Below are 26,634 nucleotides of genomic sequence, written 5' to 3' on the forward strand. Positions count from 1 at the left end.
TTTTAGAGTGCTTTTGTTCTCCCAAGTAGCAGGCTGGTGACCCGCTGTCTTTGCCTGAAGATTAATAAAAACTGAACATTTCTCATTACATGCTTGTTCTCCTGCAATTATTAATGAGGCCCATCTTTAGGACATCTGCAAAACATCGTTTGTAATAGAATTCTTGTTAGACCATAAAATTTGTATTAGACCTTGCAAATGACAACCAGGTTGTGCTGTTTTTCTTATTATACAGTCTCCTCTCCAGCACAGAGTCCCCTAACCCTGTAGAAACACTTGCAGCCTGCTTAACTTTTGTGTTAGCCAAAACATTACATTGTTACAGTTCATGTAACCTAACTGTCTGGTTCAGTGAGTTCTTACATGTATCTGTCCCCATGGAGACAATAGCCTGATACAATTTAGAACAGGCCCTGGCCCCTAGAAGGCACCCTCCTCTGACCTCTTCCAGCCTGCCCTCCACCTAGAACTAACCCCTTCTCCAGTGGCTGTGGCATGGGTCAGGGCAAATGGGGTTTGAGTGTGGCACTTCCATATCAATAAGCTTAAAATATACTCATTGGAGCGTGCTAGCGTACAAGGAAGTCCTCTTGGCTTCCTTCCAGAGGTCACTTGTATAAGAGGAACTGTTTCTAGTCCGGTGACAATCACAAATGGCACACTCTAGTTATACTATGGGAGGATTGTTCTGTGGCTGGATGATTTTATGTGTGTCTGTTCTCCAAAGGAGGCTCTGACTTTCATAGAAGCCAACCCCTACTGAATTGACCCTCCCCCTACTGTTCCTCTGGGATTCACCTGAATGACAGTGCTTTGTTCTATGTATGAACGACACTCCAATGTGTGCCGTGGCTTGTCTCCAACTTCAGAAGTTCTCGTAATTCTGAGAGTGGTCAATACAGAAGAAGGCAGAAGTTGATAAATAACCAGATGACTTTAATCTTTATGTAATAATAGCTCAGAGAAGGCAAAGGAAGCCAGTACAAAAAGGCCCTGTTTTCCTTCTATATAGAGAGCGCCCCCTATATAGCACTTTCTGGGGGTTCTGTATCAAATACAGACTTGCTCCTAATTAGGAACCCAAAGCGGAAGTCTTAAGAGTCATGTTTTCAGCCAGGTTCAGTGAGCAAAGGAGTACTCAGTGGCCATGCGTAATGGTGTCCAGAGCTGACTCAGTGGCCGTGCATGATGGTGGCCAGAGCAGCTGTGGTCCTCATCTCCAGGGAGACAATACTTAGACTAAAAAGGTTTCTAAGGACACATCAGGAGCTAAAGTAGGATCAGAGACCACAAAAGATCTTAAGTTATTCATTTCAAGAAATCTTCCTTAATTGCTGAGAATTTTCCTCCTTTGATGGCTGCTGGAGCTGGGAGTTTTATCAAGGGGAGGTTATCTGAGGTGAATTAGGTTAGAGAGATTCCTTTGTTCATTAATCACAATCAAGCGACAGTTTCCCACACATTGTTCCTTCTGTGAACAGACAATGACAGTGTGACTGGAGCTTCTGGGGGGACTTTCTCACACCTTTAATGAGAGAAAAGATGTGTCTTCTCTTGACTATACAAGCACTCAAAACTGCTTTACTCTGTACTTGAACTATGGTTGAATCAAACTTGCAAGAAAGAGAATTGTGTTAGCGGATAGATGTCAGCGCTAGCAATATGTCTTGGGACAGGAGATTGTGGCACAATTAATTGCCCTTAGAGACTAAAGAAAGTTTCTAACATATATAAAATTTCATCAAAAGAAAATAATAGCTTCTATGGGGGACTCTCTGTAATTATTCAGTATACCTAGACAATGTGCAGATAAATAATAAAAACTTATAAAACAGTTCCTTTCCTTGGCTCTAATCCCCAGGATGGAGAGGTAGTTGGATAGATGGATAAATAATGGATGGATAAAAAAGAGCCAGGTGGATAGACTGAGAGAGATGTAAAGTGTTTGATTGTTTGATGATTGATTGATTGATTAGGCAGACATTTCTCTGAGGATCCAGTGATAACCAAAAGTATATGTACATATATACTACCAACTTTCAGAGAGTTTATAATTCTCGAGAGAAAAATATATATTAATTGTACATGGGTAAATGCATAATTATGCATTAAGTACAAACAAAGTTATACGTGGGTTTTTGAGAGGAGGGCTGATTCTACTGAAGTCTGAAGGAGGAATGGAAAACTGAGGCAGACTGGGCAATGTTCCACACCAAGGCAAGAGTTTGTGGAAGAGCCTGTAGCAGAAGAACCAGGGCTCATCCAAGGCATGGAAGGAGCCCAGCATGGCTGAGCCCAGCGTGGCTGAGCCCAGCGTGGCTGAGCCCAGCATGGCTGAACAGGTGGCTGGTTGACATCCATTTGGGAGACTCGTGCAAAAGCGAGCATGGAAGACCTCGGGCATCAGTTGAATAAAAATGACTGGATTGCACTGTATTTTAGAAAGTAAATCTCATGTGATTATAAATGGATGAAAATGATAGGAATGGAAAAGCCGATACTCTGTTTCTTTGTTTCTCTGTTTTTAATATACAGGGATTCTATATTCATTCTCTCTCTCTCTTTGAGGTATACTTTCGAAAAGTGGGGTCATATTCCAGTCCTACCTGGAGTTCAGATTATCGTGTTATTGAAAGAGCAGTGTAGACCTGGCTTTTGATAGAGTGGCCCTGTGTCCTGGTTTTCTTCATAGCAGCCTCTCCTAGGAAGGAGACTGTACCCTAAGTGTGCCCTTGGGTTGGACGGATCAGGACTTCTGCACTAAGAGCTCTTGCTGTGGCTTTCCACAGCCGCTGCTGCCTTCCAAGTCTGCCCAGACCTGCCCTTTGCCCTTATAAGATCACGTATAAGGATTCCCCCAGATTCATTCAACCCTCCCAGAAAAGTGGCCACCCCAAGAACTGCTTGAGTTGTGCAAGGACAATGGGTTTGCACATTGCAGGTCTTTCTGTGAGTCCCGTTTATGCGCATTCTTTTACTAGATTATTTCTCTTCCTTTGTTTGAGCGTTGTTATATTATTTTCATGTTTGAATGACTTTAGAGGAAGGGAATTTTCACTGTGTGACTTTGGTGATAGTTATAGCTCCATATATCCTTTCTGAACCCAGTTTTCTTATCAGCGAAAGGAATTGCTACCCTTGCAGTCTTTCAGAAGCAAGGAAGATAATGTATTAGAAAGTGCGTTGTAGGTGCAGTTCTTGGTGGAATACACACTTAAACATAGTGAGTAGGGTCATGGCTCCTGAGTGCTTAAGTAGCAGCTTATTCCTAGGGGATATAAATACTTAGTGCTGCGAACAGAGAGACATGAGCATAAAAAGGACAAAGGGCAGGAAGGTGCAGAGCAGCGGTAGGGGTTGGCAGGCTTTGTAAAACACTGAAACCCATTGTATCCATTTCCCTTCCTACTTCTGTGATAGAACACTGCCGCAAACGCAGCTTCAGGAAGGAAGAGTTTACTTTGGCTTACAGCTCCAGAGGGGTAGAGTCCGCTGCAGCAGGAAGGCATGGTGGCAGCAAGGACATGAAGCCAGCCCAGCCCATTTTCATCCACGCACCACAGGGAGACAGAAAGGAAGCAGGAAGTGGGGCCGGATGGTAAATTCTCAAAGCCCAACTCCTGTGGTGGACTTTCTTAAGCAAAGCTCCACCTCCTAAGGGTTCTCTAACCTCCCCCAAATGGCACCACCAACTGGGGGCCAAGTATCCAAATATAAGAGCCTATGGCAGGGGGAGGGCATTTCTCATTCGCATCACCACATAGACTTACATCAAAACAGTGGGCTATGCAAAAAAGAAGAGAACAGACTTGGTGAGCTGGACTCACTCAAGAGGGTAGAAGGTAGACTTAGAGAATGGTGAAAGTCAGGCTATCTAGGCCTGACTGAGACATCAAGATTTGGTTGTGGAGCCTGGAGATATGGCTCAGAGGTTGAGAGCCCTGGCTGCTCTTTGGAAGGATCAAGGTTCAATTCTAGGCATTCACATAGAGGCTCACAACCATCTGTAACTCCAGTTGCAGAGGATCCAACACCCTCTTCTGGACTCCTTGAGCACCAGGCACTCAACATGGTACACAGACATAGACTCGGGCAAAACATGCATATACATAAATATGAAATAATTTGAAATGGTTCTGAGTGTAATGTGAAGTGTGGACTTGATGGTCAAATATTACCAGGAAAATTATACTTTATCTTATGGATATGAGAGTGGTGTGAAGGAAGGTGGCAAGAAAGCAGAAGGGGACCCGTACATCTGTTTTACCCAAGACAATTTAAATCGATTTTCCCAGATTTAAATCGATTTTCCCAGAAGCATTTGTAATCCTTCCCTTTCCCTCTTAATGCTTCCCACAGTGAAATGACGTTGATACTCTTTAGAATGTCTAAGTGACATTCACCAGGGTCAAGAAAGGCTACAGGCAAAGACCAAAGTCAATATATATAACCATAAAAAGAAGAGATAGAAATTCTGGTGGGTTCTGACACATTGAGTTGGAAGGAGCCATGTAGAACAGGGAATAAAGGCTGGAGTTAGGCTTCCCTGCTCAGGAAATTGGGTAATGGTGATGATAGCGAAATTAAAAGGGGGCCAGGGGAGAGCTGGAAATAGCATGGGTCAGGAAGACGAAGAATTGGTTTGCAGGAGGCAAGGAGAGACCAGGAAATAGCATGGGGTCAGGAAGATGAAGAATGGGTTTGCTGTGAACTCCTGAGATTTCAAAGCCAGTGAGATGCCAGGCCAGCTGCCCTTCATTGAGTTGTGGGTAGAGAGATCAAGAGCCCACACCTTGTTTATGAACAGTTCAGTCGCTCAGCTCTGCAGTGTAGGGCAGGAGGGAGATTAAAAGCTGACTTGCTGAGCCACGCCTCCATGCTGCTGGGTTCATCCCAGAATCCTTGTGCTGAGTAAGGATTGCCTTCTGAGTACCTTCTGTTCCTGGAAGGGGGAAAATGGCCTAGACAATGCAAATTGATTATACATCGAAGTCCTGTGCATGGCAGCCCTCAACCCTCTCCATGTCCAGACCTCTGAGTCAGGTGTTTCCCTTGGCTTTTTTTTTTGTACCTAGTTGTTAAGACATAGTTATATTTGTATTATGGAATGTGGGGAAGTTGTTTAATCTTCTTTATGCTTGTCCTTCACACCGTAAATTTTATCTTAATGTAATCATTTATAAAAAGACAACTAAGAGAAAAAAATCTCTATAGTAAATTATTTATGAGTAATACTTATAAATAGGAAAAAAGTAAATCGCTCACAGTTGTTAGTTCTTAGATTTCCTCGTGTCTCCAGGAAGCCTGTGTCAATCACTCTCTTTCTGCAGACAAAAGGCTCAGTGGCCCATATCCTACTCACTTGCAAGGTCATCAGACAGGCTCCAAAGCTACAAAGAAACCCTGGCTCACAAAACCAAAGGAAAAAAGAAAATAGATCCCCAAGACAGTTACAGTTTCCCCAGGCTTGCCTTCACCTGTGTTTCTGGTTTCTACTCCCGAGAGCTAATATAGCAGGCTCTCTCTGCCACAGCTACTCCCGAGAGCTGATATAGCAGGCTCTCTCTGCCACAGCTACTCCCGAGAGCTAATATAGCAGGCTCTCTCTGCCACAGCTACTCCAGAGAGCTAAGATAGCAGGCTCTCTCTACCACAGTAGAACGGCCTCACTAAACCAGACAGTCTAAGAACAATTCAGGAGCTACCTTCAGACCTAATTCACTCACTGTGGCATTCTTGGTGACTGTAACAGAGATAGCCGATCAGCCAGGAGATAAAGTTTGATTACAGTTATCCCAGCAGTTACCCGGTATTTTCTCCTTTGTGTTCACATTAGTTCTAAGACATCATTAGTGAGTTTAAGTATTAAAGAGTAGAAAGAGTGTGGTTTGTTCCAAACCTTTAAGAGGCATGTTAATTCCCTCCTCCAGTTTATCTTGTAATTTACAGTGAGGTTCTTTGGACCCCACGTTACTTGAAAAAGGAGTGGGTGTAAATTCAACTTTGTAGACAAGAGGAGGAAAACAATGCCCAGAGAATCAGCAAATTTGGACTTTAAGAGGCCACATGAGCTTTTTCCAAACTTTGTCAGGAGATCCCCAAATTTCTAATCTCAAGTCCTTTCCTTCTTGGCTTACACAAGTCACTCCTAAATTAGCATTAACTTGTTATCTAGCTGGTTTTCAAAGTCTCCAATTTTGAGGCCTCATGGAATTTTCAGCCTGAAAGTCTTCTTTTCCCATGTTCAGGGACAGGGGAAGATGGGTCCATGATTATACGGCTTTCTAGCAAGGAACTGAGGCTGTCAGGAGTGAATTCTCTAGCGGAGAGGTTCTATTCACCTTGAGTACGACACCTGAGCACCCAAAGTCCCATCCATCAGGACTGTGCTCCTGCTTAGGAACCTAGACCTTCTGAATCTTAACATACCTGGATCCCAAAGTCCTTTTGACAAGACTGAGTCTGAAGATGTCAGTGTGTCACTATGACCACGTCTCTTTCCCCATCTATTATGCAGACTTATTATATCATGTATATGTTATGGCTAATAGACCACTCATATTATTCTAGCCAAGTAATGACATATACATTGAACCAGTGCCCAAGAGAATAGCACCCATTGATCCAGAGTGGGTCATGGGTCCATTTGTACCTCCAAGAGTAGAATAGTGTTTTCCACCATCCCTGCACCACTTGTGAGAATGGAGGACCCCAAATAAACCAAACTGAGCGTTCCCTCTAAGGAGGAAGGATTCTCTGGCTACACATTTGTGTTCTTGTTTGTTTGTCTTGTCACATGATCTCACATAGCCCAGGCTGGCCTCACTATGTAGCTGGGGATGACACTGAGTTTCTGATCCTCCTGCCTCTACATTTTAAGTATTGGAATACAGACAAACCACTATGCCTAGTTTATGGAGTGCTGGGGATGAGCCCACGGCTTTGTGTATGCTAGGCAAGTAGTCTACCAACTGAGCTACATCTTAGCATCTGCTGTTTGGTTTTCTGTTTGTTTGTTTGTTTGTTTTTGTTTGTTTGTTTTTTGGCAAACCCAGGCTGACCTCAAACTCACATCCTTTCTGCTTCAGTCTCCAGACTGCCGGGACTACAGACATGGACTCCTTGTGAGTTTGTATTCATAGAATTAGGCAGGAGACATGAAGAGGAAGATGCCATGACGTTCTGCTTCAGAGGTCAGACAGACCACACATGTTTGGGCATCATTGCTACTACGAGTGGTGTGGCCCTGATGATTTACAAACATTGTATGTCATTTCCTTAAGGAGCAATAAGCTCTGCTGCTTTAGGCATTTTGTTTTTGGACAAGTCAGCTGGAACTCATTGATATTTGGTTTCGGGCTTTGGTAGGACCAGAGTCACCCTGCCCCAGGAAAGGCATTGCTTACTGGAGTCCAACCTGAACCCAGAAAGCACTGGGCAAGGTCCCCTGTCCAGCAGATTGGCACACTGGCATCTTTTATTATGCAGCAGGCCACAGGCATGGCTGTGCACAGAGCTGACCCAGCAGTGGGGAATGAATGCTTGTTGCTTTCTTTTGCTGTGGTCAAGGGAACTTACTTTTGCCATGAGAGCTCACTCTGCTACCCTGACCTACCATGTCTGCCATTGGAAACTGTGAGCTGTTTCCTTCATCCACATTTTCTCTCTTAGGGTCCCACTTCCCGGACGTATGATTTGAAAGTGCTTTAGGGCAGAAAGCCAAAAGTGAGGTGGTGTTTGTCTGCCTTGATGTCCTTGCTCGAGGATCTCAGTGGCCTCCACTGGACAACTGCGCCTTCAAAGATTTCTGGGCAGGTTTGCCGCGGGCTTTGTTGTTCTCTCCATGACAGATGTGACTAAAACCTGTTGAGAGGGAGGGTTGGAGAGATGGACCAGTGGGTAAGAGCATTTGCTATATAAGCATGAGGTCCCAGTTGGGATCCCCAGAAAGCAAATAAAAACTGAGCATGGACACACGTGGCTCTCACTCCAGCTCTGTGGGGGTCAAAAGCAGGAAGATCACTGAGATTTGCTGGCCACAAAGTTCAATGAGAGATTCTTTCTTAAGGAAATGAAGTGGAGAGTGATAAATTAGGACACACAATATTATCCTGTGGCCTCTGTATGCCTGTATCCCCCACCACACACACACACACACACACATGCATACACACACATGCATGCATACACACACACGCATGCATACACACACACATGCATACACACACATGCATACACACACATGCATACACACACACACATGCATACACACACACACATGCATACACACACACATGCATACACACACACACACACACACACACACACACACTATGACTAAAGCATAAACAAATCTGACTACTAACCAAACTTTAGTTTCATCTCACAAACCCCCTTATACTCACAGAAGGTTTACTGAAATGCTAAAGACTGGTCTAGGCCTCTTTTAAAGATAATATTTAAAAATTAGCAGACACAATGATGGCATTTTCATATATGCTTTACCCTTGCTGATTCGTCTTCCATGCTCCTCTCCTCCCATCTCCCCCAGGCCCCCTGTTGGTCTTCTCTCTCCCCTAACAGGCCCATTTCCTCTTTCATGTCACATATATTCTATCATTTAGTATATGTATATATATATATATATATATATATATATATATATATATATATCTCACCTAGGATCTTTCCCCTGTCCTTTCTCGTTTCATGACTTCTCACCCGTATGTACGTACATGTATAATAAACATGTATATTTAGACACAAACACATATGCTAAAGCTAGGTTCTACATATAAGGACAAAGGTGATATTTATCTCTTATTCCAAGTGTCATAGTAATTTCTAGTTCATCTATGTCCTTGCAAATGTCGTGATTCCAGTTTTTCTATGACTAATTCCTTTTGAACTATATTTTCTTTATGCATTCATCAATTGATGAGTGTCTACATTGTGGTTACATTTCTTAGTTATTACGACTAGTGCAGCAATAAGCATGAATGTGACGGTAATTCTGTGGCATGTTGGCTCCTGTAGGACTATAAACCCAGGAGTGGGGGAGAGCTTGGTCACATGGTTGTATATTGACTTCGAGTCCTTCAGGTGTATGTCCCAGAGTGTGATAGCTGGGTCACATCATTGTATATTGACTTAGGGTCCTGCAGGCATGTGCCCTGGAGTGGGAGAGCTGGGTCACATGACTGTATATTGACTTAGGGTCCTGCAGGTGTGTGCCCTGGAGTGGGAGAGCTAGCTCATACAGTTACCATCTCACCCAGTCAGAAGAACTAACCTCATGAAAACAAATTAGAACAGACGCTAAGGAGATGTGAGAAAAGGGGAAGCCTTATCCCACTGCTGGCGGGAATATAAAACTGTGCAGCTGCTGTGAACTCAGCACAGAGGATTCCCAGACAATAAAAAAGTGCCCTTCTGCCAACAGCCTCTTTAAGTGACTTAAGGGGGAGATGGAGTAGCCCTTCCATTACTGTTAGATTTTGTTGTCTGTTTTCTCCCTGACGGATGTGAACATCCAGTAAAAGAACTTCACAGAAATGGAAGGGGAGGTGGGCTTACTGTTAGAGAATCTGTTCAAGTCCCAGTCGGGCTCGACGCCCGTGCATATAAAACAGCATGAAAGCTACCGTTGATGGCTGTGGTGGGACACATAGTATTTTCCAGACTTGCTGCCTTTCATCGGTATGTTGACGGAGGATAGGAAAATTTAGCTGTGGTGATATTTAATCATACCCCCCATAGCACTTCCTCTTTCTGAATAGACAACTCTTAGAATCAGGAGTGTGTGGAGGGCTTCACCATGACAGAGCAATCAAATCCAAAATCACGATTTGAAAGAAATTGTGTGCCTCTTAAGTATGTCTGTCAACCACTGCTCTTTTTAAAGAGCTTTACATTTCTTTCTTTTTAAAGAAAGCGTCAACCATACAACTTGAATCCTTATGAAGTCCTATGGAAAGAGAGCTGTGTTGAAAGGATTAGTGTGTTTGAGTGTAGGTTATCTCTAGCACTATTAACAGCTGTGTAATCAAGGTTTATAACCTGTTGAGAACAATGGACTAACTATTTTAAGCACAATTAGCATTGCTACAGATCAGCGTTTGTATGCCTAGCGAGGACAGTAATGTATCTTTGGAGCAAGGATGGTAAGGCATGCTCAAAAGGTGACAGAAGCCTTTTTAGCTTTGTCTGTGCTTGGGAGTTTTCTAAGATGCTGTTCTGTGTGCTCCATTCAGGAGGGATGACTGTCTCCTTCTACTATAAGCCACTTTAGAGGAAAGCCACATGGATGAACTGGTGTGGGAGGTCCTTCTGTCTATGTGTTAATTTTATTGGTTAATGAATAAAGAAACTGCCTTGACCTGTTGATAGGGCAGAACTGGGGGAACCAGACTGAATGCTGGGAGAAGGAAGGCAGTTAGAGAGCTGCTATGGAGCTACCGCCAGAGTCAGACATGCTGAAACTTTGCCGGTAAGCCACTGCCACCTGGCAGTACACAGATTAATGGAGATGGGTTAAGTTAATATGTAAGAGTTAGCCGATAAGAAGCTAGAGTTAATGGGCCAAGAAGTGCTTTAAATAATATGGTTTCTGTGTGATTATTTCAGGACTAAGCAGCCAGGCAGCTGGGAAGAACAAGCGGCCCCCTCCTCCAACAATGAACAAAATCTTCTCTTCTGCCCATGTTCCTTTCATACCATAAAATTTAGAGAAATATATAATGCTTAAAAATTTTAATCCTTCTAAATATTAGTATTCTAACTTTATTTTATAGAGTTTGAAATATTTAATAATGTAATTGCTTGTTTTATTCCTTTTTTAGCAACAAAGTGATGGATTTCATTATTGCATTTTAATACATAATTGCTCTAAAAATTACCATAGTAGTTTTCAAGTCTTTTTATTTTAACAGGAAGTTATACAACATATTAGGAGTCTTTAAAAAGAAAACATGAAAGGCCTGGAGGTTCTATGGTGGAGTAGTCACCTAGCATGCACAAGGCCCTTGGTTTGACCCCAGCACTGCAACAAAGGGAAACAAAACAAAAATATAAACGCACACACAAACATATATCTGAACACTTGCATAAATACTTTAAAACACTGTAAAAATTAGTAATATATCTACAGTACTTCTTATATCCATTTCCATTTGTATCTTTAGAAAGAATATTTGTTTTCAATGTAATTACTTGAGTATAGATTTCTCTTTAGCCATTCATATAAGTGTTGACTCTGAAAATATTTCATATTTAATATTTGTCCTCAGAAGCCCCAAAGTCAGTACAGTACAATTAAATAGATGTAGTTTGTCACAGCGTGTTCCCTGTGTCTTTCTATTCTACTTGAAATAATTGAATTACATTTTCTATTTGAGAAATGTATCTGCTTCTTGGGTTTTCTCTCTGCGGTGCTTTAGTGGTGATGATGTGTTTATCAGTCTGAAAGCCTGTCTATTTTGATTATTATTGTTTGAGTCTCTACTGTCAAATCTGCCTTCACAGACAGCTTTTTCAAAGGTCTTTGTGCACCCCAGTAGATGCAGGGAAAACGGTCACCTTTATGTGTTTGTTCCAGCAGCCAGGACTCATGGCTGACCTCCAAGGTGTCAGCTGAGGACCTGGAGTATCTGATTATTTGGGATGTCATGTGACTGGACGCTTACCCTTGCAGTCTCAAAGCCCTGCACTGAATATTCCTTTGCCTGTAGGAAGGATTAAGAATAGGTGTAGGACCGCATTCTTGACAGATTCTTATGTCACCTCTCACATCAGTGTGTTTGCAAATACTTTGTTGCTTCAGACCATGGGCAAAGAGCAGCCCGAAGGATCCCTTTAATTTAGGAGAACCACAGAGCTTTGTTGAAAACTAGTTATTTAGATCTGGTCTATGTTGGTGTTCCCCAACATTTTAGGGCACAGATTCATTGCTTTAAGGTAAACATTTATCCCGTACCCAGTGTATAAAATTGATGGACTTTTGCAAAGCTGTTTGAATTCCCAGTGGGAGTGGGGGTGGGGGTGAGTCCAGAGTGTTGCTTCCCTAGCCTAGTCATGTCTTAGCGTTGCCTCTTTTAGGCTCCTTGAGCTTCCATGGGGGCGTACTCTGAAGTCATGGTGAAATGGACCTTGGAGAATGCCTGGTGGCCACCGCGTTCACATACATTATATCCCATATTGCTTTCTCTGCAAATTCCTTACCCTCTGACATGTTTCCCAGAATTCTTTCTTTTTCAGGGTGATAGACAAAGATTGGGGGTGCAGGCGTCTAATGCACAACTTGACTTTGAACATTTTGTTCAGTTCCTTAGAGTTGGCATGCCCTTGACTCTACAGCAGGCATAGTCAGGCAAGCAAGGGAAATGCTTGATGTGTCTTGAGATGTTTAGCAAGAAATAGTGTCCGTGTGATTGGTCTAAAATGGTTGTAGGTCTCTGTAAAGATCATTCCAGCGCCAGCACCTGGCCATGAACTTGTAACTAGAGATCCTCAGAAGTCAATCATATCACTATATGCAGAAGAAATGCCTGTGGCTGACTTCTTCATGAGAGAACTCCAGCCAGATTCAAGACTTTCTTTCCAGGACATTTGCTTTATTTCAATACCATAAATTCTTAACTGGATCCGTTATAAAATAGCAGCTGTTAGGAGCTGGAGGCACCACAGCAGAGCAAGACCAGTTTTGCACATATTTCCCAGTATGCCACTAAATATATATATATATGTGTGTGTGTGTGTGTGTGTGTGTGTGTGTGTGTGTGTGTGTGTGTGTGTTTAATTATATATATATATATATATATATAATATAGGTTTAAATTATAAGCTCATATTTCCCACTCAACATTGTAAGCCTCAGTTTTCTCATCTATTGGTTATGGCAGCCAGCATCTATCTGCTCTGCCTGCCCACAGCTTTTGACGTTTTTGTGAGTGAACTCTGAAAACCGAAGTTCTCAGCAGAAGTGGCTGGGTTCTGAATCCATGCTTATTGGGAGAGTGCAGGGAGAATGTGATAAGCAGGAACTGAACCCTCTCTGCTCCAAGCAAAAGCCCACCACTCAGACCGGCTGCTTTCAAACCCAGGATGTATTTGTTTGTAAAGTCTCTTAAATAGCAAACACGGATTGAACTACTTGAAAATGGATTTGGAGTGGTTCTTTTAAATTGTGCTATAGATGAGAAAACGCCTCTGGCTTCCCAAGGGTAAGGCCCTTGTGTACTGAAGGGGCATGACTTCGAGAGGATCCTAGTCAGCCTGGGGTATATATGGTGTCATTTATCGTCTGATATCTCCATAGCAAAGCTCAGGTGAAGAGTGGGGTCTGGATTTTTCCTTAAAAGAGGTGTTAAAAGCTCAGTAGTCCCTGCCCTGGTGGTCACACCCACACTAGGTTCTAGACAGAAATGAAACCGTGTGTAATTCTCATGCTGACAAGAATCTCTACGATGGCTTCCCAATAAAATTTAAAGGAGAATCCACAAGGAATAGACAAATTATCAGCAGCAAGGAAAATAAAACCTCCATTTATCTTCTAGTTAGTAATATGGTAGGATCATGTTTCCGTCTATGCTCATTCCGTTAAAATCCTCCTTCCTGGTGAGTTGGATCCTTTATAGTGTTACTCAGGGCCTCTAGGACTGTTAGTTAAAAATATCTTCATAAATGTGGCAAAAAGAGAAAATTGTACTTTTCTGAAGGGTTTCTTAATCTTCACCTGACTTTACCACTTGGTTGTTTTCTCGTTGTAAACAAGATGTCCAAGCCTTCCATTTATGAGAAATAAGGCAATGCATTTAGGAATTAAACCATACGAGAGTTCCTGCTCCATCACTCATTGGTACCTTGACCTTGTTAAAGTTTCTTTTTTTTTATTTGTTTATTTATTTATTTATTGTGTATACAATAGTCTGTCTGCATGTATGCCTGCAGGCCAGAAGAGGGCATCAGATCTCATTACAGATGGTTGTGGGCCACCATGTAGTTGCCGGGAATTGAACTCAGGACCTCTGGAAGAGCAGGCAGTGCTCTTAACCACTGAGCCATTTCTCCAGCCCCCCTTGTTAAAGTTTCTAAAGAGCCCTGAGCCTTGTTTCTTCACTTGGAAAATGGGGCTAATAATAATTCTCCTTCTTGAGACTCTTTGGAAAGTTACATGCAAATGGAGCTTATTAACACTCAGTAATTAGCCGTTTTAAAGAATAAGTTGTTTAGCTGGGATGATAACCCAGCGGTTAAGAATACTTTCTGCTCTTGCAGAGGCTCCTGGTTCAGTTTCCAGCATCCCCTATGGCAGCTCACGGCTGTCTGTAACTACATTTCCAAGGGATGGGACATCCCCTCTGGCCTCTGAAGGCACCAGGGATGCACCTGGTGCACATGCAGGCAAATGCACTTAAAATAAAACAAAGCCTGAAAGCAGAAGGTTTCATTTTGGCCTGAGTTTAGATGACGACCACAGATGAATGCCTGGCCAGCAGCACCACTGTGGTAAAGCGGGAATCGCAGCCGCCAAGGCTTTCACCAGAGCCTGGGGAATCCTGTGCCTATTCGTGACCGATGGGACGGTAGGGAGTGATGTCATGCCTTCACCTGCGTTACTCCTGGTGTCACTTGGTATCACTCCCTGTCACTATTCATTGGGGTTGGGGGATTCCCTTAGCCAAGTATGGGTCACTAGATAGTGTTCTGGAAGAGGAGGCCTTTATTCTTTCCATTTGTCAATCATTTGCTGTATAGCACGGCATCCAATCTGAAGGGATCGCCTACTCCTTGTGCACCGTTTGCACAGCTCACATAACCCACTACCGTGGACTCATTCTGACAATGCCAGTATAAGGCCAGTAGCAGTCGAGGGCAGAGAAACCCTGGATGTGTGACACTGTGGAGCATGTGAGCAAGAAAGGGCATCATGTACTTATTTTTCTCAAAATAAGAATTCCAGGACAGTGGATGCCAGGGACAGGGCAGTGAGGATGACACCCGGAAGGACAGATTGTCTGAAGAGAATCACAAAAAGACCATACACCTGACAAAAAGTCAGCTGACAGTTTAATATTAGCATCATCATCATCATCATTTATGCTCCAGCAATGCTGAAGCATGCATGGGCAGCCCATTATGGTGGCTTCCCAGTTGTTCTTATCCTAGATGCTTATGTTACTGCCATACCCCAAGGTTCCACAGTCTTCCTTTATGCTGTCTAGCCAGTGTTTGGGACCTTCCTCTTCGCCTTATCCCGTGCAGTCCTCCAAGCAGTGCTATCTTTGGGAATCTACCATCATTCATTCTCATAACACGGCTGAAGTATCTCAAACACTGTTGCCATGACCTGTAGTTTACTTCCTTCTGTAGAAGGAGATGTTTCTTAATGTCATCATTGTGCAGACTATCTCTTTGATGCCTAGAATCCTCCTCAGACATGCCATCTCAAACACATTTAGCCACTGTTCTGAGGAGCATTTCATTGTCCAGGTTTCGGAATATTAAAGAAGGCAGCTCAAGACAAGTGTCTCATATACTTATAATTTGTTGTTGTCTTTATGTCTCTTGCTGACCAAACCTTTCCTAGTGCCTGGAATGCAGCCCTCGCTACCCACTTCTAAACAATCTCAGTGATAAAATGTTCTCCTGGAAGATATTGTCATGTTTACCTGGCTTGAACAGTTGCTGAAGTTCCTGCTGAGTCTTAGTAGTATTTTCAGCTCCAAAGTAGTATTCTCTACTACTTGTGTTTGAATAACCCTAAATTCCCAGGAAAGCTAATCTGGGGAACTCTGAGATATGCTGGACTCAGTACATGGGACCCAGCTTTTAGAGTTCATTCCTAAAACTCTAGTATGATGCTCGGTGCCTTTGGTCCTGTATGTGTCCCAACTGTGGGAAGTGTATTAGGCATTTAAATACATGAAAAAGAAACAGCTATTTTTCCCATGATTCGGGGAATCCTTTTTGAACTACTTTAGTTCTGTGTGTGACAACGGGAACAGAATATACAGTAGAGGGTAGGAAGAGAGATGAAACGTTTTTGCTTGCTAAGGACAGACTTTAGTTCAATGTGAAATGCCTTTATTTAATCTATCTGCTGTTGCTAGAGAGAGGATGGGATTGTTTAGAAGCTGGGCAGCCTGACTGTGATGGTCCCACCAACAGGCAGACTTCTAGCTTTCTATGAGAATTGTTCTCGCTGGTGTTTTCTGATCTCTTCTGTCTGAAGTTGTCCCCAGTGTGTAGGATTCCCTACGAGGAAGTGATGGGAACCATTAAGATTTTTCTGAAGACAATATGGACACAAATTCAGTCCTCTACGCAGCTAGTCGTGAGCCAGGGAACTAGGGATGCCTTGCCTCTCATCCCTCCTTTCTTTCTGTAAAATGAGTGCTGGGAGCTCCTGCACGGTTGGGGTGAGTAAACGTGAGGCAGCATGAAGTGTCACCACGTGGCTGACACAGCACATACGAGGGTGGTGTCCCCTGCCTCTCTTTCTCCTTCTCCATCCTGAAGTGCACGTATCTCCTGAGGCAAACACAGAAGACATCTCTATGGAATGATGGTAATTCAGAGGTGATGTCGCCATGGTGTTTACCATGGCTTATCTGTGCAACGACCAATACCAATTACACTGTTTATAGCCTGACCTCTGACCTGAGCCTCCCTAGTCTCTACTTAAGGATACAAAGGTTGAACAAGCGAAATCTGGACTTCAGACCAGCCCTGAAACACCACATATCTCCTGTTTAGCTCAATGAGGTAGCAATTCCATACACGGGGTTGGAAGAGTTCATTTTCATTTCAAGAACTCAGGAATCAGGGAAGTGGCATGATCAAGGCAGCTGTCCTCAGCTTGCTCATTTGGCTTCTAAGGAAGAAGAATACACATAGAGAGGAAAGGAAAGAAAGAGGGACTCAGCCAGATCCCGACAAGGTTGTTGGAGTCAGGTCAGTAGCAACGAGGGGAACCACCCACGGGAGCCTTTCCTTGTTTCCTTCAACCCCTGCAGCTCTGTGAGCAGTTAGCAGCCTGGTGTGAGCCTGGTCTTGTTTGGCTTGCTGCTCATGTGGCTGTCAAGCTGCTTTGGACCGGATGAAGGCTGTTTTTTACTTTGTCCTTACTTACAGTCATTCTATAAGGATCCAGTTATCCACATAAGATAGGGAGAAGAGTCTTGCAGTACAGTAAGCTACATACAGTAGCTGCATAGGCTAAGTATCACTGAACGATGTATTAGAGATCATCTCCTGGTAGCTTCAGATCAAACTGTTCTTTCATGTTGAGTGTATGCAAGTGTGTGTGTGTGTGTGTGTGTGTGTGTGTGTGTGTGTGTGTGTGTAATCTAGCTCCTTTAAGGATCTTGGCTTCTAGGCTTCAAGTACATCTTATGTCTTTCCTTTCCCACTTCTTCCTTATAACTGAGCTCCGGGCATGCTTCTAATCCCCGCGTTAGCTTAGGCTTTAGTCTCATGTGACTCCATGGCAAACAGTCACAGGGACTCTTGTGTTCTTCTTGTTTTTGTCCACTGTCTCTCTTGCAGCTTTGTTGGGGGGCCAGGAGTAGCACGTTTAAGACTATGCCCTCTGCTTGTGTTGTAGTGGGAGGCCTTCAGCGTTGCTAGGCCCCCCAGTCAAAGCAGGGCTCTGTATTCTTGTTCTGAGGGAAAAGACACAGCTGGCCACTTTCTCTCAGCTCTAGGACTTGACCACAGAGCCAAAGGTTAGCCTCCCAGAGAATACAGCAACCCGAAATCACAAGCCTGGTGCTAGTTTGTACCCTTTGAGGGAAGTTCCCATGAAATTATTTACCGCAAAAGATACCACAGGGTGTCCTCCCTGGCCACAGGTATCAACCTAAGAGCAATCTGTGTTTAATATTTGGAGGTGTTTTTTCCTTCTTTCTTCTAAATTGGCCATATTTTAACCACTTCTGGCTTTCACAATCCCTCTCGGCACGCATAGTATGTGGTCAGTTCCTCTTCATCGTCTTGACTGACCTCAGTCCTTACTTCTTTACTTGCATGGAATTTCTCCATCCCTCATCTCCCAATAAATGAAAGTCCTTTGGAGGTGAGAATCCTGTTATCTGAGTTAACATTAGACCCTCAGCTCCTCTTCTGCCCCTCTCACACATGTGGTACATGTGGAAGGAATCGTGAATGTGGACATGTCAGCTGGCATTATTTAAAGGGGGCAGCTGTGGTACAGTCACAGCAGAAAGTGCATGCCAAACTGGAAGTCCTCACAAGTGGAGGCACAGTGTACACAGGGACATGTCGCCCTTGAAGTGGTCAGAGAGCCCTCCTTCCTGGGAAGTAGAGACCCAAATGTTGGTGGGCAAAGAAATAGATGCAGAGAGCCAGCAGCAGGGGTCCCAGCCAAGCCTCCCCGAACAGGGAGCAAATGTGAACTGGGAGAGGGTCTGGCTGCCCTGACTCACTCACTCTCTTCCGGAACTGATGTTTCTGCCCATGCCTCCCCATAGGTACAATGACAGCCACGGGGCGAACAAGTGGAGAACGCTTGATCATCGGGACTAAGTCAACTCTGAATCCAATTTGGCTGATGAGTCTGTACAACTGACATAGTGCATACAGCCTCTACTCCTAAGTGACATTGGTAATGTGATCTCTGGGGAGTGGACTAGAGTTGGCACTCTGTGGCTATGAAAACTACGTGATCTGGTTTTCTACGACAAGTTTCAATTTTGAATATTTCATCCCAGAGTATTTTTGACTATGTTTATACGTGTGTGCGTGCGTGCGTGCGTGCGTGCGTGCGTGCGTGCGTGTGTGTGTGTGTGTGTGTGCGTGCGTGCGTGCGTGCGTGCGTGTGTGCGTGCGTGCGTGTGTGTGTATTTTAGAGGGCAAGAGTACAGGCAAACATATACCTAGTCCAGCTGACCAATATTGGAAAAAACCAAGTAAACAAGTAATTCTGACCTTCTAAATGCTCTGCATGGGAGTTCAGCCAATAAATTTTATTGATGACAAACTACCTTAGAATTTTAATGACTTGCTTATAAGGTTTCTACATGGAACAAAAGACATTTTATATTTCTTTTACACTACTTTGAAAGGACAATGAAACTATTGATGAGGAGAAAAAATAAATTCCATATGAGTAGCATTTCTCGTGTGTTTTCAGAAATGGAAGTCTGAAGAAATACAAAGCATGGTCTTCAGTGAGACTTCCATAAGCAGAAGCCATGCGCTCTGTCAGCCTTTGAGCTCAACCTCTTAATAAAGTTTTGAAGGAGAGTAGGGTGACTTTTCCAGCCGATTCTGTCTTCAGGGTGATTGACGGTCTTGTTTACAGCTGTTGTATTTGTGCTTCCGAAGTAACAGCGCAGTTTTAGCAGTGAGCTGTTAATAGATTTGCTCTTTACCGAGAGTCTTATCTACAGCCCGAGTTTCCAGCCGGAGCTGTGTGGGGGCCCTTACAAAGCAGCCATGTTATTAAGGTCAGCGAAGCAGTTCTTGTCGGTCAGAAAGCTCTAGTTTGTTTGTTTTTGTAAAGTCCGGTGACACAGAGTTGGCTGGAGACTCGTGGCATTAATCATTTCCTCTCCGCAGCTTCGGAGCTTGTGAACACGGGCAGAGGGCGTGTCCCAGCTGCCCTCTGCCTAGCCCCGCCCACTCCTGAGCTCTTCCAAGTTTGTAGGGATTGAACTTCAGGCAGAGGCGCTTTGCTGGACTAGCGCACCCTTTCAAGTAACTGCTCCCAAAGACGGTAGGGAACTGCACTCTCGTGTAAAAATAGCCAGCGGTTCTGCTTGTAAACAAAGGGCTTAGAAATATGTTCCAAAATGGCATGCAAGCCTTCAGAAGTGGTGCTACCAGGGGAAAGTAGGGCTGGGGATAAGGTGGGAGGGGAAGACTATGACGGGGGAGGAGATGATCAAAGTACATTGTCTGCATGCGTGAAAAGGTCACAGGGCTGACACCCAGTATTTTGTACAATTAATATGCACCAAAATGACATTTCTAGTAAATGCTATGTAAAAGAAAGAGAGGGGGGAGGGAGGAAGGGAGGGAGAGAGAGAGAAAGAAAGAGAGAATATTTTCAAATTAAGCAGTTTACTTCTGACATTCAGGCAATGAAGTTTGCTTTTCTGGCATATTCTGTACCTAACTGGAAAGAACATCGACATGGATGAACCCTGATAGAAAAATCTAGCTGCTTATATATAGATGTTCCTCTGCTTTGAGTTGCCATCTCAGTGATAAATGCTGTTATCTGTTTGTTAGTTCTTGAAGGCGAAGCTAAGTTTTTAAGGTGCTTATTTATTCATTTAAATGCTTACGTGTAACAAGCAAATGTAGGTATTCGTTTCTGTCCAATGTAAATAAACGTCACATAGAAGAGTCTTGCAGGCGTGTTTCTCAGCTGTGTGTCTGAATGGTGAGACGTGTAAGGACTCCTCACTTGCCTCTGCCATGGGGTTTGTCCTCTTAGATGTGAATCATGCCAGCACCCTTCCTTCCCCTAGAGAGCAGCACAAGTCACCTAGATTGTCTGGTCTTGTTTTCAAACACATAATGAGTCAGGAAGATTTGGGAGTCTGGACTCAGTCCTGGGTTTGAGTTCTGATTCACTTTCTCTCCAGTGGTATAAAACAGGTCCTTTTACCGTTCAAAGTCCATTTTCTCGCCTGTGAATTAAAGACAGCAGTATCGACTTCACGGAAAGAGTGCCAAGGTCAGAAATCGCATGTGGGTAGTTCGTTATTATCCTGCAGACCCTCCCCGCACACATAATAGAAGTGCCGGGCACACCGTGGAGATCTCCTTTCCTGACCTGCTGCCTCCCATCTCTTGGGCTGGCAGCGTGAAGGCATCACTCCGACATTCGATGGCGCAGGAGAGGATAGGCACTGCTCACCACCACTGACCTTCCTTATAGGCTGACGTGTCTGCACAGAGAGAGCGGCACCTGTGTATCACTGCCAAATGACTCTAGTTCCTCCTGGCTTCTTTTCCTACCACCGTAGGCTTTTCTAATACTGCTTTGCCAACACATTATTTTTTCATCAGTAATTAAATAAGCATTTGCATTAAGAAGCCAGGTATTTAGAATGGAATCCGGTATTTGTTTTGGTTCATTAAGGCTTGCTGCTGCAATTTGCTTCTGAAATGCCCCCCCCAAAGGCCCATGTATTTAAAACCTTGGTCCCCAGATTGGCACAACTGAGAGATGGTAGAAGTTTTCGCAGGTGGGGCCTAGTGGGAAGCTTCCTGGAGATTGTGAGACCCTAGTTTCTTCCGCTTTCTCTTGTATTCTTTGACCATGAGAACTGGGGGACCATTGGTGAGCCCCCTTGCCACATGTCCCAAACCAAAGGGGCAAATTGATCATTCACTGGAACCTCTGAAACTGTGAGCCAAGTGAACCTTTTTCTCCTTATAAGCTGATTCGCTAGAGCAGTTTTGTTATTGTGACAGAGAGACGAATAATAAAAGGACTGAGGCCAAATTTCAGTGTTTATGATTCAAGGCATTATGGGCATTCAGAGTGCTCCTTGGTTATTTCCCAGGCTCGGTTGTTCCTCCTATAAGTTCACAGGCCAAGCTTACATAAGAAGTGGAAATAATTCAAAATTATTTAAGGGCATTTGCACTCGCTTCAAGACAGAGATGCGAAATTTTTCTCATCGCTTTGTTCTTAATGTACAAGGTTTGATTATGCAACTACTAAAATTAACATACATGACTTTTCCGAAATTATAAAACTTATTACTTGACATTAATAAGCTTAAAATGTCAAGTCACTATTTGATTTCCTGTCTTTAAATTATATGAAAGGCTTAAGAAATTCTTGTCCCTCATATACTTGCCAAAAGATGCTTCCTGTTTGTCTATCTTTTTTTCAGACTATTTTCAAAAGATCTTTGAAAGAATTTGTTCAAAGAAAATATTTTATTCTTCTCTTCCTTGAACTACACAGTTTGGTTTTTCCGAACATTGTACAAATGAATACCTCATGGACCAAGCACTTTGACCCACTGAAGGCTCGAGCAAATTGCTTAATATTTACCAAGTGCCTCCAAGGCTTCGGGCATAGTCAGTCAGCTCTGGTGCCCTGTATATGGTATGAATTGAATTATACCTGATTTATTCTTGGATGAGAGGGTGTTGGAAACATTAAGAACTGAGTTAATGAGCTCTCTGCAGAGGTCTTTAAGTGTCCTGGGGACATGATTGCCGTGGTAATTTCCAACAGTGTCTTTGGATTCTGAAACTCCTGCAGCTGGCCTTCGCTGGATGAAATTCTTAAGCAACTGAAGATCTAACTTGGTGCCTGAGATATTTACCCTCAAGGGAACACGGTTCACTAAACTCCGATTCATTTCTCATGGCTGCAACACTTTAAAGATCCCTCCCCACACCCCCACGAAGTGGTATCCGTTGACCTTAAAATTGAGAATTACCCTAGCTCGCAGAAATGAGAATTGAATTCTCCCACCAGCTCCCAGTAACTGCTCCCATGACGGCTGTGCCCACCACCAATCCGCTTCTGGACTAACTGTTGCCTTTCCCATCGTCTAAGAAAGGCTCCCCAGTATTCATGAGGCAGGGGAGCATCTGAGTATCCCCATTCCCATCACTCTTGACTTGCTCATCTGTGACTGCTGGTGAAGATTGCTTCATGCCATCCTCAGCATGGTGGCAACTGTGGTACTTGTGCAGGCTGCTGGCTCATTATAAAGATAGTTATCACGTGCCACAGGATGTGTGGCACTGAACCAAACAGAGGGAGCTGTCGGTTAATCTGGTGTCTGAGAGACAAGTCTGGAAATTTAGCAGATGAAACTTGGACAATTAAGAGAGAAGCACTAGGGAGAAATGCAAGAAGAGGGGTGTGAGGATGGGGGTGCTGGTTCAGCTTGCTGTGAGAAACTGTCACTAGAGGGGTGACACCTGGGAGAAGGATGGCGAGTACAAAGGGCCTTTCCTTGGGGAAGGCAGGAGATTGGCGAGGCTTGACAGGATGGATGAAGGATGAAGGAGGGTCGTCAGGGTAGAAGGAGGGCCAGAGGGATGCTGAGCAGAAAGACATGTGAGCGCTTGGTAGACACAAAGTTTTCCAGGCTGGGAGAGAGGGACTCTGCCACTTCTGCAAACTCAAATAGGAGCCACCAAATAGTGTGAAGAAGAAGAGAGCAGACTCTGACTTCCTATTTAAGACATTAATGTGGCTACTGCAATGAGAATAGATGACATGTATATGTATATAGTGTGTGTGTAATTGATGCCTGTCATAAACAACTGGTAACTTTTAACTACTGTCACAATTGGTGGTGGATGCTTCTGCCTCTTCTCCTCCTCCTCCTTCTACTTTTAATGTTTTCCCTGAAACAATTCATGAGACAGTTGCAGAAGACAAAACCCAAGTACTTCATTCAAAGCCTGGCTCTCTGCACTGCCCAGACCTCATGCCTACATACACCGTGGCTTCATAAATGGATCCTTCTGCCTGCCTGCTGAGGAAAACAAGTGCTCATTCCAGGAGCTACCATGCTGCCAAACCAGGTGGCACTCCTTCCTCTCACCTCTTCTCTCTGCTGTGGACCTTTCATTCTTTCCTCATCTTTCTGCGTCCCCTTCAGGCGTCACGGATCAGGGTATATATATATATATATTCATAGAATCCACAGTCGTAGCCTGCTCTCCTAGGGTCCCACCCTTCCAAGAACTGCAGAGCGCCTCCTCCCCCTCCTTGGGCGACATATTCCCTGGTTCTTTGGCGCACCTATGAGGCTTAGGTGGTGATCTGCCAAGACTTCCTCATCTGGACGGGATGCCGCGTACCTGGGCAGGAAGGGTACTGTGGCTCTTTTCTTGAGCTAGGCTTTCGGGCCGCAGTATAAGGGACGTGAATGACACTCAGAGGCCTGGCGCCACAGGACCTATAAGCCTGCAGAGCCCTTTCTGGCACACTTGACATGCCCGCGGAGATGTATGATTTGCTCTGCCCGCATATTGCTCTGTTATTGCTGTTGCTTTAATGCAGTCATCAACATTGAATTCAAAAATCTGGAGTTTGAAATTTTTCTCTCCAAAAAAAAAAAAAAAATCAGAACGTGTGTCAGTCCTCTGCCCAAATTTCTCATTAATTGCCTTTAAGCACATATGTGTATATGTATATATTACTAAATACATAAATACAAACCGCTTAGTCTGTCTTAATATTATTTGCTGTATATTTTCAAGGCTGTTGATTTGATATTAGAGAACCTGGCTCCCATCTAAATCCCAAAGACCCAGAAGCTTGCCTTGCTGGAGAGATCAAGTGTAGACATTATGGGAGCCACTCCTGGCTGAGCTTTGCTTTTCTGTCCCCCGGCTCCTTGTTCTCCAAGTGAATGGAGTCTTCTTGGGTTTTGCACCCAGCTGCCCGCAGAGTACATAATGGGCTGGATGAGCCCTGCAGAGCAGAGGCATCCACCAACTCTGCCCCAACATACAGTCGCGAGGTGGAACCCAAGTGGCTAGTGTGCTCTGAGCCACTCGGTGTCAGGGGTTTGTGCCCCAGCACTCCATAATTCCAACCAGCGTCTCAGGCTAAAGTCTGATTAAGAGTTGTGTTCATCCTGCCTATCAAGGAACTGCATCAGGTTTTTTCTTTTGAGCCACTAACCAGCTCCCAAACCACGACAAGAGACGTCCTGTGTGTCATGAGTGCTCAGCCTCGCTAAGGCTCATTTCTGGCTAGCTCTTTTACCTTAAATTAACCTGTTTCTCTTTATCTACCTTTTGCTTCTGGGCTTTTTACCTTCTTTCTTTATATCTTTTCTACTGTTTCTGTGTCTGTCTGACTGATGGATGGCTGTCTCTTACCCCCAAGGTGTGCCCCTTTTTCTTTCTCCTTCTCTTTCCTTCCTATTCATTCTCTGTCCACCAGCCCCACCTATCCCTCTTCTGCCTAGCTATTGGCCATTTAGCTTTTTTTAGTAGTCTAATCAGGTGCCTTAGGCAGACAAGGTGGAACATCAACACCTTTTCACAATGAAACAAATACAGCATGAACAAATGTAACACATCCTTACATCGTTGAACAAAGGCAACAGAAACAAATGTAACACGCCTTTATTCTGCTAAAGTAATATTCCACAGCATAAACAAACGTGGCATATCTTTACATAGTTAAACATTCCACAATAAGGAATACTAAATTTGAATTGCCTTAGGTGGAAGTTAGGAGAGCATTAAGAGTATCCAGGAGATAAGACATCTGCATCCTCCTGTGTAAAGTTCCTCCTTCATTAGTCTACACAGTAAATTGACCTCAGTAAAAAACCAAAGGGACTTTTGAGAAGATGACCAAATGGCCTAGAGGCTTCTGGTATTACTGTAGAAAAATAACCATATGTGAACTGACAGGAAAGTTTTTGATAGAGAGGGGACAAAAATACATCTAAACAAAAAGAATTCAAATAAATTCAAATGAAGAGACAGAGCCTGACATCTTCATACATGTTTAAGGAAATTTGGAACAAGATGACTTTCAGGATAATGAGAAAGGACAGAATTGTCTTCAATTAGTACTAGGTCAACTGACTAACTATTTCAGGAAAAGCAGCAAAGCAGAATACATAGCTATTACTTAGGCCAAAATAAATTCCAACATGAAAAAAAACATTTAAATGCTAAACACATTTTAAAAAATAACTCTGGAGTGCCTAAGGCTTGTCTAAGCAAGATATAAAACCCAAATGCTATAAAGGGTAGATAAATTACAACATGAACATTTCTTTATAAGAACAACAATTGAAAAAAAATACCATCAGCAATGGAATAAACATCATGTAGAAAGATGTATTGGTAAGTCAGCCATCAAAGATGCATTTAATCACCATGGAAAGAACTTCTAAAAACCAACAAATCACCATCAAATATGCATTTAATTGTTAGGTGAAGAGAGTGCATGAATCAATAAGTAAAAAGACAAGAAATTCTTCCATCTACTCACAGAGTGTTTCCTGAGCCCGTCCCGGGAGCCAGTCACTATGCTATGCTCAAGTCAGAGGTTACAGGAAAGCAAAGCCCTCCATTCACATGGTGCTTACACCCCAAAAGATAGAAAGGAAGAGTCAAGTGCATCCTACTTCTAGTGATGGCAAACCCTACAAAGGAAGCTGGTGAAAGGCGGGGTAGGGAAGGATGGTGGGTGTGGTCACCAGTGGGGTTCTCTTCAAAGAAAGAAAGTGAAGGAGGGAATGTAGGGAAAGAGGCCCCATCTTAGAGAAAGGAAGCAATCAGCAGAACCAAGAGCCCCCACAGCTGCCCATCTGGTAGGAATTGATAACTAGACTCTCCGAAGAACTTCAAACATTAGGACTATCCCCCAAAATGATCCAATCAACCATTGAGCTCATTAGTTGAATAGATGGTTTTGCAAAGAAGAAATAGCAATGGCCAATGAAAACAGTTACAAATATTCACCAAGGAAAGGCAAATTCCCGCTACATTGATTCTTTTTTGTAAAATCTTACCAAAGTCAGAGTGTATATCATCAAGAAAGTAAGTGATGACGTTGACAAGGATGTGGGAGTGTAAATCGGTATGGCAACTATGGATGAAAATTAGCATAGAAAAAAGTAAACTGAGAAACAGAAGTACTGTGTG

At 43.5% G+C, this 26,634-nt stretch overlaps 1 protein-coding gene across 7 annotated transcripts in view; it reads left to right on the plus strand.

Moving 5' to 3' along the window:
• Thrb (thyroid hormone receptor beta) overlaps positions 1-26,634 on the plus strand; it is a 326,862-nt gene that overhangs the window by 98,840 nt on the left and 201,388 nt on the right. For 2 of the 7 annotated variants that reach the window (XM_075988637.1, XM_075988635.1), the window contains exon 2: positions 18,492-18,625. The exons of 4 other annotated variants lie outside the window; for them this stretch is intronic. The gene's annotated coding sequence lies outside the window, so the exon portion shown is untranslated. Of the gene's footprint in view, positions 1-18,491; positions 18,626-19,647; positions 19,739-26,634 lie in introns of those variants that run through there. One more of the 7 variants, XM_075988638.1, reaches the window with a different exon arrangement.

Source organism: Microtus pennsylvanicus, chromosome 10 (genome assembly GCF_037038515.1).
Source record: "Microtus pennsylvanicus isolate mMicPen1 chromosome 10, mMicPen1.hap1, whole genome shotgun sequence".
NCBI classification, from domain to species: Eukaryota; Metazoa; Chordata; class Mammalia; order Rodentia; family Cricetidae; genus Microtus; species Microtus pennsylvanicus.